An 8,734-nucleotide genomic window follows, 5' to 3' on the forward strand; every position below is an offset into this window, starting at 1 on the left:
TGCAGCAATTGGGCGTTTGATTTATTGGACGTTATGTGAAATGAGGAATGTCGCTTGTGTCCTGCAGAAAACAGCACATATTTCACTCTTTCAGCATTTGCACATGAAATATTTAACTGGCAACTGCACAACAAGACTTGACATATTTTTGTTTTCAAATGCAGAAAGCATCTTTTTTTTCTCTCCATGTCTCTATCCATCTTTTATTCGTTTTAGAGAAGTTTTATTTGTCTCTCTATCCTGAACATTTGAATTCCAAAACAGAAAAGAAGTAGATCTCAAATCCACCTTATCTAACATAATATGTATTTACTATATACTTTATATTAACATATGGAAGTTTCTTCAACTTCATGCGCTTTTAGCACTGTGGACTTCTAGAAAGTAAAGATATGTTAAAACATTTACAAACTCTCACTAGTTTATTTAATTTGTGCACTAACAAAGTCCATCAGTGCATGTTCATGCATCACAGGAGACTTATGTCATTTTTCTCATTAAAACAATTCCCACCACAGCGTCATTTCCAGCACATCTCCATTTTGTATTGTGTTTAATAGAATTCTGTGCTGGAAATGATGCTGATAGAAATGACATTTTTTACATTTTTTAAATAAAATAATGAAATGCACGCATTTAAATAATATTTTCACACTTTTGCATAATTTGGCAAAATTGCAACTTGATTGGCAATGTCGCCAAATAAAAATATTCTTCTCATATGTGATAGTTACCCATGCATTTTTTTAATTTTTTTTTTATAATTATATTTCATCTCAAGCATGCTCTTCACTGACACTTTTGTCAACATGGTTAACAAGTACACTAACTTCTGACAAAACTTTATTAGGGGCAAAATTGTTTGGTCTGGTGGAAATGTGTAATTGTAATTTTAGAAAAAATGATAGAAATAATTTTCACAATAAATATTACAATGATTATATTTATATCACTCTTTGTTTAGATTATTGTAGTTTTAAACATGTAATAATTTTAATTTTTATAATGTATTTTCATAGTTTAATATTCAAATCTCGGTCTGGGACAAGGCTAAAAGAGTCAGATCCAACCCAGTCTCATGAAAATTCGTACATGAGCTGGCTATTTCATATAGTTTCGTACGAGTTCATTCATATAATTTTGTACAATTTCATCACGTGCAAATTCCCGGATGTCTAATGCAGAAGTAAGCACGAGTTCCGCGCATAAGGCATTAAGGACATGCTTATTCATATTATGCCCTTACCCAAACCCCTTATCTAAACTTAACCCATCAGTAGAGTGTGTAAACATGATAGGAAGCTGTTGTGTGTGACAGAAGCAGGTCATTGTCCCGTATTAGATGGAAACGATGTCCAGCGATGTCATTGGCTGTAGTGAAAGTCGTACGATATCATACGAATTAGCCAAATTTAGAAAAGTCGGATGAATCCTTACGATTTCGCTGTGAGAGTGTGTAGCAAAATATCTATATATAAAAGGCATTAAAAATGATGAAGGCCTGGTAAGAAGTCATACTATATATATATATATATATATATATATATATATATATATATATATATATATATATATATATAGTTATAAAACTATATAAGTTATAAAAAAACTATATAAGTTATAAAAAATACTTATGTAAATGTGCTCAAAGTTGAAGAAACACCCTTGTGTAAACAAATAGATTTGTATATTTTCTGAAGAAAATGCAAGTGTTGTTTGCCTGTCCAAAAGTTGCCACCAATACATGGGTGTTGTTAGCGGTTGCCATGGTGATCTGATAGTTTAAAGTGAGTTTCTAGGTGGTTGTTAGGGAATTGCTAGGGTGTTCTTGGTGGTTGTTAGGTGCTTGCTTACTTGCCCAAATTAAAAGAGCTCTATAAAATGTCCATATACATAGTACAGAGTGCAACAGTGACCGCCCACTTTTTCAGCCATCTGGGTTCCGGAAGTATTTTCCTCATTCATTTCTTCCATAGACTTTTAATAAAATCCTTCATAAAAGAGTTGTGAGTCATGAACCAAACCAACCATCTCCGAGGTGAATCACAACATCACAAATTTTGTTTTGAGGCACAAAAATAAAGACATAAAGGAACAAGGCTGTGTAGTACTTACCGTCTTTCATGAGGGCACGGACTACAATCCCATGAAGCACTGCGAATGATGTGACTGAATAAAAACAATGGGAATATATAAAACTATTGATTTTAGGTTGTTGATTATAGGTATAGAACAATTATATTTTGTTACGTTTATTGCAAAATATTCCGATATGTACAAATATATAAGTAGTTTAAGGGTGAAGGGAGACCGACTCGATTACCTCATTCACAGTGCATCATGGGAGTGGGCAGTCGCTCTGATTCCATTTCGTGGGTTTCGTTGACTGCGGTTCTCTGATTGGTGGATCTTTCACTGCTGTACCATGGGTAATGTAGTTGTTTACTATGAATTACGCTATCAAACAAAATTTTTAAACAATTACGTTTAAATAACGCAGACTGGTGGCTTCAATGAAAGCATATTCCATTGACGAACAACCTCGAGCACACAGTAGATCTGTCTTTAAAGGTTTATAAGTTATCATTGAAAATCAATTTGTCTATGCGATAAATTAATTGATTTTACTTCCCGAACCAGACTGTTGCTCTCTATTCCAGTCCATGGGTATATTATGAGACAAATGGCCTATTTTACTATCCACCTGGTGAAAATCTAGATCAGTGAGCTACACGGTTTGAGGTATCTTGTTTGTAGCACAAACAGTGCAGAACATGGTGTTTTTCCAACAAAGAAAAATGTATGTGCCAGTTTCAATAGTTTGAGCAAGAATATGGCACTTTCTTGATGTGTACAGCATTCATTTTCTGTTCTTTCTCAACAATGTCCACTCAGAGTGGTTGGACTGCAGAGACGAGCTAAAATCCCAGATTTGGATGCCCTCCATCAGGGACCCAATAAAGACGTTGAGTAATGAATGCAAGACATCCTGTTCCAGGCTTTTATTGGGTTCCGCTTAAGTGCATCAAATCTCACCATGGCTTTCAGTCGAGCGTCATTCATTTTCATATTTAGCAGACTCTGTGGCTCCCATTCGCTTAAAACATCACAATTACTGCTGCCTGCCAGAAATTGAGCACTATGTTTGTGTGAATTCAGTTTTCATTCTGATTATAATTTTGTTTTTGTTCTAAAGGATTAGTTTACCTAAAATTATTCAGAATTTTCTTTTTTGGCAGAACCATTCCTTTAATGTTTTCAATTAAGTTTCAATTACCTTTGCTTGTCTTAAACAGCTGATCTTTAACATCTTCTTTAGTATTCCACATTTCAAATATATTTGAAATTCTTGTAATTAGATTTCAGTTACTGATATTTAATTAATTACATGTAAAGGAATATTCCGGGTTCAATACAAGTTGAGCTCAATCGACAGCATTTGTGGCTTAATGTTGACTACCAACGAAAAAACGTTTTCGTAAAAAAAAAAAACGAAAATCTGGGTTACAGTGTTACACTTATAAGTGAATGGGGGCCAATCCGTAAACGTTAAAATACTCACTGTTTCAAAAGAATAGACACAAGACATAAACTATATGTGTGTTAACATGATTTTAGTGTGATAAAATCACTTACTAACCGCATCTGTGTGAAATGACTGTATGTCCAGTTTTACAACTTTGTTGCCATGATGATGACAACAAACCTCTAAAACCCTAAAATGACAACTTTACAGCTCAAATAATACACAAGTTTTAACAGAAGAATTAAAGTGAGTTCTTTTATAAAATTATAAGCTTCACATTTCTACCTTTAAACCCTCCAAAAATTGGCACCATTGTCTTCCATTGTAAGTGCTTCACTGTAACCCACAACTAATTTTATTTATTTTTTTAAAGGGACGGGTCGAAATCATTTTTTGTGGTAATCAACATTATGTCAGAAATGCTGACGACTGAGCTCAAATTGAACCCGGAATATTCCTTTAAATGCCCTACTTTGGTTGCACATAGCTACTATTTTTAAAATATATATATATTTATGTAGAATACATTTTAATATGAATTATGTTCATTTGCATGTCTGTCTGCATGTCTGTGACAGCTAAAAGGCGTGCACGCCCTAACGAGTCATTGTAAGAGAGAAAAATAGACTAGAAAAATATAGACATTATTTTGAAACCATTGAGAGGAAAAACAAAAAATTGTGTACGAAAAGTGTTTTAGAAAGCAGCTTAAAAGTAATTAGTAATGCAATTACTAATTACTTCACCTGAAAGTAATCTGATTACAATTTTAGAAAAGTAATTTGTAATGGATAACTTTTGTGAGTAACTTACCTAACGCTAATGGTGAGTAAATAATGACAGAATTTAAATATATCCTTGAACTATTCCTTTAAGACATATTATGTACATCTGTCTGATTTAATCTCTGGATTTAAAAAGAGGACAAATTATGAATATTGTCTCCAGTTGTGTCTAGCCCTTGAATTGGGAGCGTCACAATGCCATTATGTAATGCTAATCATATGAGCAACATAATTTCCTTGAACATTCCCATTTGATGTTGAGGTCATGTTTATGACTAGTGTCTTCAAATGCCGACCTCTCACAGAGAATTCTCCAACTCCAATCTGAAACACAAAGCAGATTCATACATCAGCCTCATAAATCACGAACAAGGTTTTGACTAATATGGAGTCTCAGAGGGGGGAGCAGAAAGCCACTTGGGAAAACTGCAAAGGCTTTAATTATGAGCCCATAAAATGTGTAACTTCTTGAAAAGGGGTGGCTTTTTCTTTCCCTCACTGGCTAGTTCTGCACAATCGCTTATGCCCGGTCACCTCTTCCCAATGTGGGTGCGAGTTTCCCATAACTGACTCATGGAGAAGAACGTAGTGACTCCCAAAATCCAGTGGACAACAGAAGCTTCACACCTCAGTGGCTAAATCAAACACCCTGTGCAACTGGCACACTTGAGCTGTAACACAGAGACTTCCTGAGCAGCTGTCTGAATTTTCGCATGTCCGGTGAGTTGTGTCCCTGAAGAGTTCACAATCAGTATCTTACATCGCAGGTTGGCAGCTGAACCAGGTCTCACTGTCACGTATCAAACCCAAACAAACAGAACCAGAGCTCGATGTTGTTGTTCCTCAGAATAAACCGCTGAATAGAGCATTGTACAGCGAAGAATCTGGAGACGTTTTTGAAACCGCCATTCATACTGCGCAAGCGGTAGCAGGCTACATGTACTGTATTCCCAAAAGATTCCCATAAGCAGTCATTGGCAGAGAAGTTTGTATCATTCGTGCTTGTCAAAAATGGGTCACGGACAGCATGGTAAAAAACAGCCTGATCCTAAGAGAATTATTTTACTGTAGCGACATTTTGCAAAATTATATTATATGGTTCGTTACACGTATCGTGGCAGTTCCACATGAAATGTCCACTGTGGTACGTTAAAAGGATTTACATTTTCACCTAAAAAGATTTGCCCTATTGAGTTTTAAATCAACAAATCCGACCTCCCTACCCTAAAACTTAAACCTAAACCTAACCGACAGTGTCATAAAAAGCAAGTAAGAGATGAAAAACAATTGCTGAAGCAACCACATCATTTTGTGGTGCTTCGATGACACTTTCGCTCACATGTCAACTCGTGTGCTCTTCAGGACTCGTATCCCGGTCCTTTGCATTGCAAGTGCAACGTTCTATCAGTAGAGCTACCGTGCAATTTGATCTCATGCGAACAAGCTTGTTAATCCAGTTGGTTATGTAATGCAAACGTTAAAACAAGTCATGCAAAAGTGTCTAGATGTCATAAGATCAGGGCAAAAGTACGTGTTTATGAACTGATAATCTGCTGTTTTACTCGTGATTTGTGTAAAAGTGAATAAAAGTAATTGTTGTTGTAGCGCCTCTAGTGTTCATTTCACCCGGAATACGTACAAATAGCTGAGCCTCGTAACAATTATTTTGCCTAAATGAAGGTATAGCAGCGTGATTCTATGAGACTAGACTGGAGAACAAAACAATGCTAAATGCAAATAATAAAATGCAACTAACCGTATAATCATGTATAGTTAGTACAACAAAAATAAAGAGGCTTTTCAACTTTTAAAAGGGAGGAGAGAACGCTTCCTATATATTTTGTTGTTGATGTAAAAGGTTGTGCGTCTAATCAAACTCTAAAGTATTTTGGTGCAAATTCGTCTGTCACTTGGTAGAAGCTAGCACAAATTCATCCAATGCTAACACAGACATATCCTTATTTTTAAAAACAATGAACAAAACTACGCAAGGTAAAAGAAAATACGACCCAGACTACATTAAATATGGAATCACTTGCATGGTTTGTGCCGACCACAATGTTTTTGCACTGTGCATTACTAGCTGTTGAGAGCATGAAACCATCAAAATTCATTTTGTATGACAAACAATTCTGGTGCTGTTTTGGGTAGCCACTGTAAAAGTAAAATCCGGGTTACTGCTTTTTGGAAGTATGTGAACACAAACGCTATGCAAGCATAATTTAATGTGTTTTTGTGTTTGGAAATGTTGCATTGTCAGCATTTCCGCAAGGGCCGCTATAGGATAAACAGTCTTATTTTATGATCAGTTTTCTCTGTTTTCTCTCAAAACTAACTAGTTAAACTGTCAGCATTTATAGCTAGCTACCTGGATCTTAACATGGCACAGACATTTGAAGCTAACTCTATCGCCCCCTTGAGTACTGAGGTTTGTTACCATCACAGTAACACAAGAATGCACATTTAATATGTACAAGTCAGCATGCATTTAGGTACTTGCTGATGTATGTTTCCAGCCTTAGGGGAAAGACAGAACAGGAGTGAGTCCTTATAGAAGATTCTTCATCCAGAGCCAAAACACAGCAGGACAGAGCATCACATGACCCATCTAATAAACATGTCCGGCGCTCTCAATGGGTCACAGATGAGGACAGGCTTTTAAAATACTTTCATTCTGTTTTGGAGTGATGTGACCGATAATGGAGTGACTTACACAGAAGTTATAGAATAAAGCCATCTTTCACAACGCTTGGATTGATAAAAATCTCGGAGCAGAACGGACTACAGGTATAGAAACACTGAGAGCAGGCATCTGTGTCCAGGCACAAAGCTATGTCCAATATATGCTGATGGGATCATTGACAAAATAGTAAAAAGACCCATTTAAAAGACCTAGGAAACAACTAGAGAAATGTCTATATGATGGAAAGGTTTGCTGATTATTCGTGGGGGGAATTTTTATGTTTAATATTTGGGTTATAATCAGAGTCCACACATTTATCCTAAGATAAATCTAATCTCACGATTTGATATGACTTATGATTACAACATAATTGAATTGTAAATGTTCTTATTGATATATAATGTTTCCATAACAACTATCATGCAATAAGCTGCCAGTCATTTTACATGTTACATCTGGTTTAGTATAATTTGATTGTTGGTTGGCAAGCATCACTATTATTTTTGCTTATACTCAATTAGGAGGTTTTAAAACACCTAACTCATTTGACACTTTTGCAGCCACCTATCACCCAGAACATCCTAGCAGCCACTTAGAAACACTGTGAAAACTACCCAGAACACCATAGCAACCACTGAGCAATGCCCTGGCAACCACCCAGAACACCCTTGCAACCACTCAACAACATCCTGGCAACCATCCAGAACACTCTAGCAACCACTCAGCAATGCCCTGGCAACCACCTAGAACACCCTAGCAGCCACTCAGCACAACCCTGGCAATCACCCAGAACACCCTAGCAAACACTCAGCAATACCCATGCAACCACCTAGAACACCCTCGCAACCACTCTGGAACGCCCTGAAAACCAACAAGAACACCCTCGCAACCACTAAGCAATGCCCTGGAAATCAATCAGAACACCCTAGCACCCACTTAGCAACACCCTGACAACTACCCTGTACACCTTAGCAACCAATCAGTAGTGCCCTGGTAACAACCCAGAACACATTAGCAACCACTCAGCAATGTCCTGAAAACCAAACAGAACACACTAGCAACCACCCAAAACACCCACTTAGCAACACCCTGGCAACCACCCAGAACACCCTCGCAACCACTCAGCAATGCCCTAGCAACAACCCAGAATACCTTAGCAACCACTCAGCAATGCCCTTGCAACGACTCTGGAATGCCCTGAAAACCACCCAGAACACCCTAGCAACCACTCAGCAACACCCTGGTAACAACTCAGAACACATTAGCAACCACTCAGCAACGCTCTCGCAACCACTCAGGAACACCATGACAACAACCTAGCAACCATGCATTAATGCCCTGCCGACCATCCAGACCACCCTCGCAAACACTCAGAAATACCCAGACAACCACCCTGTACACCCTAGCAACCACTCAGTAACACCCTGACAACTACCTAAAACACCTTAGCAACCAACCACTCAGCAACAACTTGACAGCTACCTAGAACACCCTTGCAACCACTCAACAACATCCTGGCAATCTTCCAGAACAACCTTGCAAACACTCATCAATGCCCTGGCAACCATCCAGAACAACCTAGCAACCACTCAGCAATGTCCTTGCAACAATTCAGACCACCCTCACAAACACTCAGAAATGCCCAGACAACCACCCAGAACACCCACTTAGCAACACTCTGACAACTACCCAGAACACCTTAGCAACCAACCATTCAACAATGCCCTGGCAACTACCCAG

This window comes from Myxocyprinus asiaticus, chromosome 17, assembly GCF_019703515.2.
Source record: "Myxocyprinus asiaticus isolate MX2 ecotype Aquarium Trade chromosome 17, UBuf_Myxa_2, whole genome shotgun sequence".
Taxonomy (NCBI): Eukaryota; Metazoa; Chordata; class Actinopteri; order Cypriniformes; family Catostomidae; genus Myxocyprinus; species Myxocyprinus asiaticus.